Raw genomic sequence first — 13,373 nt, forward strand, 5'->3', positions numbered from 1 at the left:
TATTTGTCGATGACTCTTCATCCAGCGTAGCTTTGATCTGTTGTTCAGCATGCCCTCTTCTTTTCTGTACGTTCTCCCTTTTTATGTGCAATGTTTTTTGAAATATCTTGATTATATACAGGACATGCCTTTTCAATGTACACTTGATGTTGTATATGTTTTCCAGTCCTTATGGTTTATTTAAAAGTAGGAAAATATACGAAAAAAAACAAAACAAAACATGGTAGCTCTTCATAATGGCATATATATTTTTGGTGACTTTTGTATTACGGTTGCTGTTTCATGGCATCTTTGGATATTCTTGTTAAATGTGAATAGAACAGCTTAGTTTGGGAGTATGGGGGGCCTTGGTAGTCTTCACTTTGTGACTGTTTGCAGTGTGTGTGCGTGTATATATATATATATGAATATATAAATATACAGTATATACACTCATACGATGTTGCATATTCTTTATACTGTAGGCTACTTGATTACAACCTGCTTTGAGACAGATGTTGTATTTTGTGTCTTTGATACTGTATTTAAACTGTAGTTTGGAGAAACTGTACAAAAAACATCCCAGATAGTAATGCAACCTGCACATTGTATAGGGAGAACTGACGTTTGTGGTGTTGAGTGTTTTAACTGGATCATATTCCACAGTTGGCTGTTAAAAACTGACAAGACCACTCTGTATTTTAGAGTTTATGGTTGTTCTGAATCTTTGCTAGTGTTCTGGCTTTGCAGTCCTGTTATTAAAAAAGAGTCGTTTTTGTAAAAGTATAAAAATGTAAATAAAAAAAAAAAAACCTATGTCGGAATAAGTCTAAAACTTGTCTGAAGTTGTTTTTTCTGTTAAGTTAATTTGCACACACATGACTTTACTAAACCTCTACATCATCACAAAGCAAAGGCTGTTTTTTATAGTTGCTGCTTGCAACTATTATAACTTTTTAAATCTACATTTTACTGCAGACATTTTACTCACAAACTATATCATATTTATCTTGCTCATGTAAATAGAATATATATTAGGGCTGTCAATCAATTAAAATATTTAATCCCAAATTAATCACCCTTTTTTCTGTTAAAATGTACTTTAAAGGTAAAGACTTTTGCTTTTCTGCAAATATATGTATATATGTATTATTGGAACTCAATTAACAACAAAAAACAATGACACATATTGTCCAGAAACCCTCACAGGTACTGCATTTAGCATAGAAAATATGCTCAAATCATAACACGGCAAACTGCAGTCCAACAGGCAACAACAGTTGTCAGTGTGTCAGTGTGCTGACTTGACTATGACTTGCCCCAAACTGCATGGGATTATCATAAAGTGGGCATGTCTGTAAAGGGGAGACTCGTGGGTACCCATAGAACCCATTTACATTCACATATCTTGAGGTCAGAGGTCAAGGGACCCCTTTGAAAATGGCCATGACAGTTTTTCCTCGACAAACTTTTGCGTAACTTTGGAGCGTTATTTAGCCTCTTTCACAACAAGCTAGTGAGACATGGTTGGTATCAATGGATTCCTTAGGTTTTCTAGTTTCTAGTTTTCTAGCTGGGAGCAAGATTTGCCATTTGGCAATTTGATTCAAGACAGTAATTTTGGAGCTTTCAGGGCCCTGAGAGTTCTGGGGCAAAGTCCTCAGTCCTAGTTCAGTGCAAAATTGCTTTCTAAAGCTAATATGGAGCTTCAGTTACAGCTAGAGTTACACAACTGAACTGAAGTGGGTATATTCCAAACTTGCATGTTTGCAAGTATATCGCATGGTCAACATCTTTGACCCCTGAACTACCAGGACATCCTAAAATCCATAAATTTGAATTTTTTTTGCTGGAGTTTGGATCAACCAGCGCTCTCCCAGATGTTCTGGGGATGTGTCAGGAGTTAAAGCGGTCAAAACACCTTTGTTATGCTTACGAGCATTCAATGTTTTAAAGTTCTGCACTCCACGCAGGCACCGGCCCAACATGAAGTCGCACGCAGAGCACAGAGTGTAGAAAGGAGTCACATCCTCAGAATTATTTCTCTTCTTGGAGTGTTTGTCATCTTGGAAGGCCAACACTAATGTTTTGGCTCAGAGATTGTTGTCATCCTTTTTAAGCCCCCAGCACACGATGAGCAGTCTGAACTGCACTCGTGCTCTGTTGAATGCAAAGTTTTGGTAAAAGCTCAGGTCAACACTGAGCCTTTGTTGGGTTAGATTTGTAGCTATCAACATATAAGGAAACAACACTGCAGTCTGATTGGTGATATGTCATCATGCACAGCTCTTCCATTATATACATGCACAAAATATTCCGTTTCTTGCCCTATTCCGAAAAAGACACTATTCCTACTAAGCTGTTTACATGGCTCATTAAAATTAATATTACCGTTTACATGCAGCCGTGCATACTCGACCATGCAAACACAGCCTCCTTCTTTCATTGCTTCAATCACCTTCTTGAAAAGGTCGTTGCGATATTTGTACGTATCCAAAAATCTGTTGATAGCCGAGTCTTCCGTAGGTCTAACGCAAGGCGTCCCGTGCTTTCACTTTCACTTTCACGTTACAATCAGCTGTTCGTTCATGTCCCGTGTTCACAATGTTCAGTGTTATTTCCACCGTACAAACGTAGCAGTTTGAAGCCCAACCATGTTGTTTTTTTCCTAAACTTAACTAAGTGGTTTTGTTGCCTGAACCTAAGCAAGTGTTTTTGTTTAAAGCTGCAGTAGGCAGTATATTTTTGGCATCATTGGGCAAAAATGTCATAATAACCTTCCAGCATATTGTAATTCAAGTGTTCTGAGAGATAACTAGACCTCTGCACCTCCTCATGGCTCTGTTTTCAGGCTTTAAAAAATCCAGCCCATGACGGGAAACTTTGACCAATCACAGGTCATTTCAGAGAGAGAGCGTTCCTATTGGCTGCGCTCCGGTCATGTGACCGTAACTTGTTGTGCCTTCAACAGATTTCATAATGGTTGCCGCGTCCCAAACTTTCTCCTTTTTACAGCTAAACAGTACACTACAAGATGTTTCTGAAAACATTTGAGGAGAGAAATGGGCATTAAAGTAACAGAATATTGATTAATATTTGATCAGCGCTGCCTAGTTTGACCGTTTGATCGGAGTTCTCAAGTGATTGACAGCCAGCTCTCATAGACAGCAGATGGACGGCAGACCTCAGATCAGCTCTTACTTATCAGCGTTAGTACATGATGAGTTGGGATGAAAACGTGTTGCTGCAAACTGTTGGCTGGTTGGTTTGTGTAAAACGCATAGAGCTGTCCACAAACAGGCGAGACACCGTGGGTTGCAAACTGCCGTAAAAACCCCAATTGAGACGCATATTTGGACTTCGTGATTTAGAAATTACCCCCATGTAATTTACTGACATTATATGACATCCACTTATATTAAAAATATTATATATACTATATAATATCCGCATTTAATATTATACTTATTTTTATGTTATATAGGCCTATTTATGTTCATATATTCACAGAGACCTCTTGCTCCGGTGCCTGTACAAATGGGTCTCCATGCTGTGAAGTGAGATGAGCCTCCTGAATCTGAACCCAAAATGCTGTCAAAACTTTCATTTATGATTGCTAACAGAGCGTCTGCTTTCTTGACTGGAAAAGAGGCAGAAAAAAGGCACCAAGAAAACAAAAAATACAACCCCACATCACGAGATGCCGATTCGCACGGGACAATGATCACATGACCGAAATATGGTAGGTAATTGTGGTGAAATTTTTACTTGAAAAATTACAAACATGGCGAACCGCACGGGATTAAGATCACAGAAGACATCTGCAGTTATTACAAATTACAAGAGACCTCCAGGTAATACTAGTCCCGTGCAAATAGGACTTTAGTTACATAACTCAGTGGTCGACTGCTCTCTTGTTTCTGTTGTTCTGTTGTTCCTAGTTTGTCTTCAAAGAATCGTACGTTGTGTTGTGCTGACAGTGTTTCAGACGTCTATCTGCACACCAGTTAGCCATTAGTACACCACTCTTTCAGAGATGCACAGAAGAATCGCTTGTTTTAACGTAGCATTACCTGTAAAATTAAAAATGAGTTTTTAGAACTTTCGAACTTTGCACAGTAAGACATAACAACCTCAGCGGTCCACCGCAGTCGAGGATAACGGCACCGCTGTCTCTCAAGGAAAACAAAAAGCATCGACAGCACCAAATATCTTTTACCGCAAACAGCCTCGGAGCCATTCATGTGCTTCTTCTTCATCTGTGTTTTTGTTAATGAAATTTGAGTTCTTTCTTCGTCTGATTTGATGACAACGGCTGCCAGAGCTAACTACTGTTTTTCTTTCATTTATAACAGAAAAAAACACAATTATTGTCTCCGTAAACATAGAAGGCATCACTCCCTGTGTGGCTGAAGACATGTGCATACCATTTAGAATTTGTTAAGAACAGAAAAGGCTTGGTCCGACCCTGGTTATCGGTGTGACAGAGGTATGAAAGTAATCTGGATTTGCAAAATTGTCAAATATCGATGATCTTATCTAGTAAGTAGTCGTATCCGTCCAGATTTCAGTTGCGCTCTTCCCTCCTCTGAAAGCACACTGCCTCCATTGTTTCCAATACGGACGTACTGTCAGTGGACAAGACATGTGGCAAAATCAAGAATGTGTGAAATGTGGATAAAAGAGGATTTCCTCTATTTTTACACCTGTGTAAACCTGTCCAATATTTCCAATCAGATATTTGGTTTTGAAAATTTGGTGATCCAGCTCATCCCGTCTGAAGATTGGAGAGGAGCTTCTCGGTATTAATTGGTCTTAAAATTCCTCAACCTAACCGGTGGAGGCAGATGGCCACCCACACAGAGCCGGGTTCTGCCAAAGGTTTCTACCCGTTAAGGGGATTTTTTTTTTTCTTGCCACTGTCGCACCAAGTGCTGCTCATGGGAGCTTTTGATTTGACGCTCTATAAATATAAATTACTTTGGAATACTTTGGATTAACCATCGTCACAGATGAGGTTTCAACATTCCTCCACCTCTTTAGCTTTTTTAAAGCGACCTTTATCTCACAAAGAACTATGAAGGAATCTTTAGATGATTAACATGTCATGGTTTGGTATAAATCTGTGTTCCGTAATTAACTTTTTTTAAATATAAATATTACTGGAAATCTTGGTTGAAGAAGACAGAAACTGGTGGATGTGGATGTGTTATTGGGGTTGATGATAGGTAAAATGAAGCTGATCTATTCCATTTTACGGAGTCACATGTTTGTTGGTTTTGGCCTCTGGTATAGACTGTCAACCCATCGTAGAAAATTATCTAGCCCGACTTGTGTTTTCAAAGATGAAGCCAATTTCTTAGAATTCAGAGAACAGAATTTGTTTTCATAGAAATGTAATGTAATACAAAATAGAATATTCCTAGAGCCCCTGTCATCTTTTCCATGTATTGTTGATAAAGAACTCTGCAGGATGTTTTCAACAAGCTGCAAGCTAATCACTTATTATAAAAGCGAAAACAAAGCTACAGTTTATCTGTTTGGGAAAAGACAGGTGGATGAATATGAATTACTGGGTGATGGAAGTCATGCACTCGTGGAACTCACCCTGCATGCACTGCCTCCATTACAACCCGGTTGCGTAACGCTGGGCTCTTACTTTTTTCCTTGTAAACTTTTACTGCGGAGCCAAAAATGTGTTTGCAGATGCATTTATGACTTGTTTACATTTTGGGCTTATCTGTTGGACGTGCGCGGCCGTAGGGGGATTTTAGACAAACTGGATACAGCAGTTTGTGAGGAGAGTGATAATGCTGCGGTGAGCCTCGCTGCCAGGAAAAATAAAACACACTGCATGACTAATACACGTGTCATACATTCCCAATCAATGGAAGGGGTTGGATTCAATGGAATATTCCACAAATCACATCCTTGCCAGATTCATTAGGCTTTTTTTGTAGCCACAGAAAATAATAGTTAGACATTCAAAGTCTGTATTTCAAGAAGTGACCCCAGGACCTCCGGTAATGTTACTGGCCATTCTTGTGGCTGACGTCTTGCAGTTATGTAAAAAGTGAATACATTTGTTCCGTTATTTTCCAAGATTCAGGGACAGCGATGACAGGCGTCTGAAAAGTATTGACCGAGCTGATTTCTCCCTTTTCCCTCAGCTCAGCACGTCTGTCCACCAGTAGCTCTACTGTACCAAATATCTGCTAATAGAAGCAATAAGGGAAATCTATTCACCCACCTCTAGTATTATGTCAATTTCCATCCTAATGAGCTTCTCAGACCTTTATTTGCTGTTTGATTCTTTCCACTACAGCTCAGAATTGAATCTGCTCTCTAGGGTTGGAAAAGCCTCATTTTAGCCAGACATGGAACATCCAGCCTTCATTCCAGTGTAAATTCCTTGGAATCACGTGATGTCCCGCAGCGCGTGGATGAGGGAAGAGGAGGTAAACATGTGGGGGCAGTCCAGAGGGCCTGTAGCAATTAACCAACAGCTCATATCTTGCCCTGCTGCTCCGCCTTGCATTTATGGCTTTTTAAGGACTGGTAACCACACACTTCGCTGTTTCCGACATCCAATTATTGTTGTGCCGCTGGATTATCCGTCCCCGGAGGGTAATTCGCATGTCACAGCAGCAGTACTCGGATGCAAAGAATTAAAAAAAATTACTAACATTAACATTATAAAGTATGGCCTTTTAAGTTAATGTGCAAATTGCCGTGAAGAAAGTTTGTAATTATAACTTAAGCCGAAGTTTTACATACCGCCTTTTTGTTGGGACTGCGCAGACTTGTCCGCCGCCACAAGTGGTAGCGTAGCAATCTACTGCACATGTGTGGAACGCATCCTCCAAGCTGACAGGATAAACAGAACTATATGTGTCCATGGTGTCCACGCATATACGCGTTTGTTTGGGAGTATAGCCTATAACCGAGGATTTAGAAGTTCAAAAGTTAAAGCAGGGATAAGTTAAACAGTTTTATGGATCCCGGCAGGAATGACCTCCTGTGCCGCTTGGTGGAACACCTTGGTGGCTGAAGACTAGGACTGTCAAAGTTAATGCGATAACGCAAGTTAATTTAAATGTCACTAATTTCTTTAACGCATTAACGCAACCTGCGATTTTTAGGTTGTAGCGGGCTCAACCATGTCATACTAGCTTGTTGAGAAGGAGGCTAAATAACGCTCCAAACTTACACTTTGGCTAGGAAAAACTGGCATGTCATTTTCAAAAGGGGTCCCTTGACCTCTGACCTCAAGATATGTGAATGAAAATGGGATCTATGGGTACCCACGAGTCTCCCCTTTACAGACATGCCCACTTTATGATAATAGATAAAGAGTATTTTTTAGTTTATTTTGGGTAAACACAGGAACGCATTTCAGCTGAAAATATTTTTTTTCGCATTAGAAATTCACCAAAATTATGCAACAGCATATTTTTCCAAACTAAGTGTTGTAGTACAACTATGAGGAGATCATTGATGTGTGAAGTAATTTTGGTGGTACTACACTGTATAATACTGAAGTTATTGAATATTTTTCTCTCTTCGGCATTGCACTTTGTAGACGGTCCCTGACCACTCGTCTTACAGCCGGCTGCACATAGAGACCAATGTTATGTGTCCAGCTATAGGAGGACGAGTCGTTTTGATTAAAATGAGGTTGTAGCTCGTTGTCTACCTTACTACGGTTAGACAGAGCCATTGTTTGTGGTTTAACAATGTTTCTGTTATGAGTTATTGATCCAGGAAGTTTGAATCTGACAATATCTTTCCAACTTTACAGAAGTACATCATCTAGGGGGGCTTCGTACATCAACATTCTTTTTCCAGCATGTTTTTAGAGTAAACAGGCGGACACACTGAACTGCAGGCTGCAAGGGTGTTTACTGCTGTGACCACCAGCAGCCCTCGTCTCACGTCATGTTGCTTTTTCATATGTCAGCTGAATAATTTGCCTAATCTTCGCAGGTCTTTAAACCATGGTGGAAACACACACAACAGTGGGCTGAAGGAACCTTTTAATTCCTTGAAAAGTAGCTCCAGGGACTAAAAGTCCTGGGAACTTTTGGTGGAAACCCAGACTGCGGCATGCTGGTCAGGTAATAAGTTATCCAGGATAAAAGTGGAGTGTTCACCTCCATGGCCCTGAGCTTGTCTCCTAACATCAGGCTGTATGGTGTTAAAAGCACTGGAGAGCACTGGAGGCCCATGTGATCACTGCTAGGAGAGCTATCTGATTGTTCAAATTGTCCCCTAGCCCACATTAACATTACACCAGCCAAACCAAAGCTTGCGTTATATAATTGTCATTAGACGGGACCTTGCATCATTTCAATTTCTGCACCTCAAACGTCAGAATGACATTGACAGAAACGCCAAACAATATATTCTCTGAGGATCATGTGCCTAATTAAAACTAAGGTCGTGCTTTTCCCAGCAGAACTCCTCTTATTGCTCCTCGTCCGTGCAATGTGTCTGATCATGATGTTCCAGACACATACCTCTGCCATTTTAAATAATTTCTCAGTTTTTTTGACCAATGTGTCTGCAATTAGGTCATTACTGATGTTTTTTCTACTGCACCTCCCATCAATCAAGCAGCGTGTCGGTTCTGCGATGCCGTCTTTTAGCCGAGAATGCCCGGGAATTATGTTCCTATTTAATAATTACGAACCTCATGATTTACGGTCATTGCCATACAGGAAGCAGTGTGCCATTTACTGTATGTGGCAAAGCAGAGAGGAAGCGTGCAACACGTCTGACTTTCAGGCGGAAGTCTTGAGTTTGCGTCCTTTCACAGACTTGCAATTAACGCTCGCTTTTCTTAGCCATGCTAGCTAGCAGTGTGGCTGTATGGATGGCATTGTTGGTTTTGTTGGTCAGTCCGCCAGTTTGGTCCAGACTGAAATAACTTCTGGATGTAATGCCATGACATTTTGTACAGCCATTCATAGTTCCCAGAGGATGAATCTTACTGATTTTGGTGATCCCCTATCTTTTCCTCTAGCGTCGTTTGACATTTTTGACTCTAAGTGAAATGTCTTGACAGCTGTAGGTGGGATTGCCGTTAAATTAGGTATAGATATTCATGGTGCCCAGAGGATGAATCCTATAGACTTTAGTGATCCTCTGACTTTTCAACTAGTGCCACCAACAGGTAAAATGTTTCACTTATGCAGTGAAATATCTTCATGTCTACTCAACTGATTGGCCCAAAACATTGTACAGACATTAAGTGACTGCTTGCAAACTAGGGAGTCAATAATTAACCGTTTAACCCTTAAACGACATTAAGAAATTTAACTGATTAATGCTATCGGTTAAACGGTTAAAAGAAATAAAAAAAATAATTAAAAAGCTGAGCAAAACTCAGAGGAGCGGCTTGTCACTTAAAGGAGAATAGCTGGTCCACCTCAACAGCCCACCTTAAGAGAGTCTGGGCCAGCGTTGCAAGATACAGGAAGTTGGCTCGGGTCTGAGGAGTTTTAGCATTTATTCACCGACAAATAAACTGTACACACATGGCTACAGCTACGTTCACAGCTATAACACCACCGACAACCCCACACTATACCGCCGCAACACACACACGGTCTGTCGGAAACTCGCTAAGTTAACCGTAATTGGTTAACAAGGGTCGGTTATCAGTTAGACAAAAAAATCTAAATTAGCATCCCTAATATCATATAATATCACCTTATCAGCTTTATAAGGAGATAATATGTCAAAGTTGTGGTTACAACTAGTTCCGCTGCCCCCAAGTGCCCAAAAAAGATATTTATTGTTGCCTCATGCAGCTTTGAAAAGCTACCGGTAACACTGCAGCAGAGATGAAATTTATTTATATCATTTCTATTGCTCATTTCAAAGAAAGTAAACTGAAACAGAATACTTTGGCCAATATTTACAGTTCATATCTTGGCATTTCTGTACAGTTCACTGATGAGCAGAAATTAAATAAAGTGAAATGAGTGGAAACAAAAGACAGAGTGAATGGAAAAACAATGGTCAGTATGAGAGCTACAGGGTACCCAGAACAGGCTGTTCTTTAATCACAACCGCTGCAATCATCCAATGACACAAATCTTCTGCTGGGACTGAACTCTGCAGGGCGAAGGCTGCAGACTAACTGCTCCTGTCTGCAAAGACTTGTATATATAAAAGTACTGAAACACATGGAACTATACTTTCCTGAAACAACAACAGTCAAACCCGACAGCCGCACAAAGTCTGAACAGCCTGACCGTATGGGTCAATTACAACAACGGGTCCATGCTGAGCGGCTTCAAATTGATTCTTTTAAAACAATAAATCTCTGTCACATAAGTTCAAGCAGAACTATGTGGCGTGCCTGCAGGCAGCAGCCACTGAATCACACAGCAGGACCTCTGCTTTGACGGCTCTGGCTTCTGTACGTGAGGCCGCTTTCTTTTTATAGAAATCATATGAGTCTCAGGGCAGGAGGCCACCTTCCCAAGGCTTGAATAGGAAGTCACGTTTGCAACCATGCTGTACAGTGACCAAGACATGTATTAAAGGTTGATTTTGTTATGTAACTGACTGGACGGCTTGCTGATATTGTTGAAAAATGTGCCCCAGGCCTAAGGATAGACAGGTGGCCAGATAAAGTTTGGAAACAGTTTCTGAAATAGATTTTTCGAGTGAGTCAAAACATTTTGACATAAAACTTACTGTGACTCAACAGTAATTGAAAGCTTTTGCATTGACTGTTGCAAATGCAAGCCATATTGTCTTTGCATGAAGAAAGTTGTTTAGTCATACTGTATGCTTCTGTTTGGAATAAACAGAGGAGGTAGTTTGCGTGAGCAGTAATGACAGCTCATAGGGAAAGACTGCTGCCTACAGAGACGCAAATTACAAAATCCATCCAAAAAGCAAGACAGGAACGCTGATATTGAACGTTTCTGGAAAAAAACTAATTGGATTCAATGACAGTCTTTTTTAAATCACTTCTACACTAGCCTATGCACATGACAACTACAATATTTACCAACTGCGACAGTGACTTTGGTATTGTTTTCACCTTGTGAGTCTGTGTGTGTGTGTGTCATCATGGGGAATTGTGGTCCTGGAGAAACCTACTGTAGCAGGAACTACCACAGAGGCAGTTTTGAGTACTTTGCCAGGTGTTTATATTTTTGTCTGTCTGTCTGTGGACAGATTTTGTCAGCGAGACCGTGCAAGATACAGTCACAAAACTTTACAGTGTAGTTGAGATCAAAATGAAGGCCTAGTTCGAAGATGGGGGTGGTCCGAGCAAGTAGAGGAAATAGGAAAGTGGGGAAGTCCCGCCCCTTCCAGTGGACTACCATGGGACGTTATTTCGGAAAGAATATGGATTGAAGGAAGCGAACCAAAACGCAGGCTGCCTGTGCAAACATTTGTTGAGATGGATCCAGGTAAAGGAGAGGTTAACATGAGTGGGAGAGGACTGACCTAGACGTCTAAAGAAGTCCGATGTTTGTTTGACATCTGGGCAGAACAGAACATAAAGAATATTCTAAATAAAGTCTGCAAAAATAGTGCCGTTTATAAAGTCATTTGAAATAAACCGGAGGAGAAGGGATTCGTGTGCACAGTAGATCAGTGCCGAGTCAAAGTGAAAAAAACGTTGCCAGCAATATATCAAAGTCCGCGATCCCCTTCATACAAGTGGCAGCTCTTGAGACGATAAAGATGTCCGTCAGCAAATTTTTTTATTTGGTCCGCTTTAATTTGTGCACTATGAAACCGAACCAGACTAAATAGAAAACGAACCAAAAGTATCAATGTCACTCTAATTTGTGAAAGCGCCCTAAGATACGTTATCTGGGAATCATAATTCTTGTTAATTAGAACTTACATCTCATTTTCATAGCTGCATAGCTTTCATTTCTATTATAAGTTATAATATTGCACTCACCAAGTTAGTTGCTGAGAGGTGGCTGTCTTTCGATATCAGAAAAATAATAACAGCATGCCTATTTACGAGCCAGGTAGTTAAGTATCCAGTCGTCCACTTTTCTTTGTACAGAGCACAGATTTGCTGCTGTTTTTTGGCACTTCCTGTTTATTGAGATGATGCCCTACCGTTCGCTCTACCTGCCACATTTCATTAGAACAAATGAGGGAAATATGACGTCTTAGCTTGGATAGGGTGCCCTTTTCCATTTCAGCTCCATTTTGTCATTTAGGCTGATAGAAATATTGTCTAGTGTAATCCAAAACTCCGCCAAGAAACTTGAAAACAGACATTAATGGTGTAATAAATGCCAAGACTGACTCTTAAAGTACAGTGACAGCATGGCCACGGTGTTGGAGGCGATTTTGAGCTTCAGACGACACACCGCACTGCACTGCTGCTGCATCTTGTCTTTGTTCTGCAGCTGTTTGGCAATTTGGGGCGTCTTAAATGTCAGATATCTCTGGAACATTACAGTGATGTTCTTGCATCGTAGAGTAAGACATGCTTTATGAGGCTGTCTAATAGCACTCCTAGGTGCTTACGTAAGCTTGATTTATTAAGGAGGCATCTGGCTCTCGAGGACTCTTCGGGTTATTGGTGTAAAGTTCTTGCTGTCAGACTGTATAGTGAGGTTAGCAGGACTAGGTCTTTAAAAGAAAACCTATCCATCTGAGTAGTGGTATCAACTTTGGAGGAAAAGTGTGTGTGGCATGTGTGAGTGTTTGGGGCTCTCCTCGCTGCGGTGCATTCCTTCAGACTGCTGCCGTATATGGTCTCTCGTCACCAGGTTACGGGCCCATCGTCTGCCTGCCTGCCTGCTTATTCACTTCACGCTCTACATAGAGGAGGTTCACACACACAGAGAAAAGCATCAACATTAGAGCACTGTAACGCCTGGACTGGCTGCATACTGCAGCATAACGTCACTATCTGTCAGTTATTGTTCCAGAAGCCTGCACATAGTCAGCTCAGTAACTCTGAACTGGAAGTGACGCTCTGTTTTGACGACTCCGGGAGTTCATTTGCAAAAGTGTCACCAGACATACGCTAATTCTTCTCCTCATAAGGATGGGCAAAAATGATTCTGCAGGCATGAGTAAACTTTGGCAAAAGCTTTACTAGGGTTTATTTGTATGTGTGCCTACTCTACACTGTCTCTCACTAGAGTGTATAAGTAAGTAATAATCATCTAAGGAAAGTCTATCCATGGAAGTTCACAATAAAAACGCTAGAGAATGTCAGCATCATTTGTTACAGTGTGTAGATTAATCCAACTCATCCAGATACATTACATCAAGGTAGCTGTAGAGTTTGAGACGTGTCATCACTCACCCGAAAAGCTTCATTAGTTCAACTTTAAGTGACAGTAGGCAGTGTATTTTTGGCATCATTGGGAAAAAATTCCATAATA

The 13,373-nt window shown here is 40.7% G+C and overlaps 1 protein-coding gene across 19 annotated transcripts in view; it reads right to left on the reverse strand.

Moving 5' to 3' along the window:
* LOC141770516 (uncharacterized) overlaps nt 1-13,373 on the reverse strand; it is a 458,180-nt gene that overhangs the window by 380,669 nt on the left and 64,138 nt on the right. The window lies entirely within an intron of this gene.

The sequence above is a fragment of the Sebastes fasciatus genome, chromosome 7 (assembly GCF_043250625.1).
Source record: "Sebastes fasciatus isolate fSebFas1 chromosome 7, fSebFas1.pri, whole genome shotgun sequence".
NCBI classification, from domain to species: domain Eukaryota; kingdom Metazoa; phylum Chordata; class Actinopteri; order Perciformes; family Sebastidae; genus Sebastes; species Sebastes fasciatus.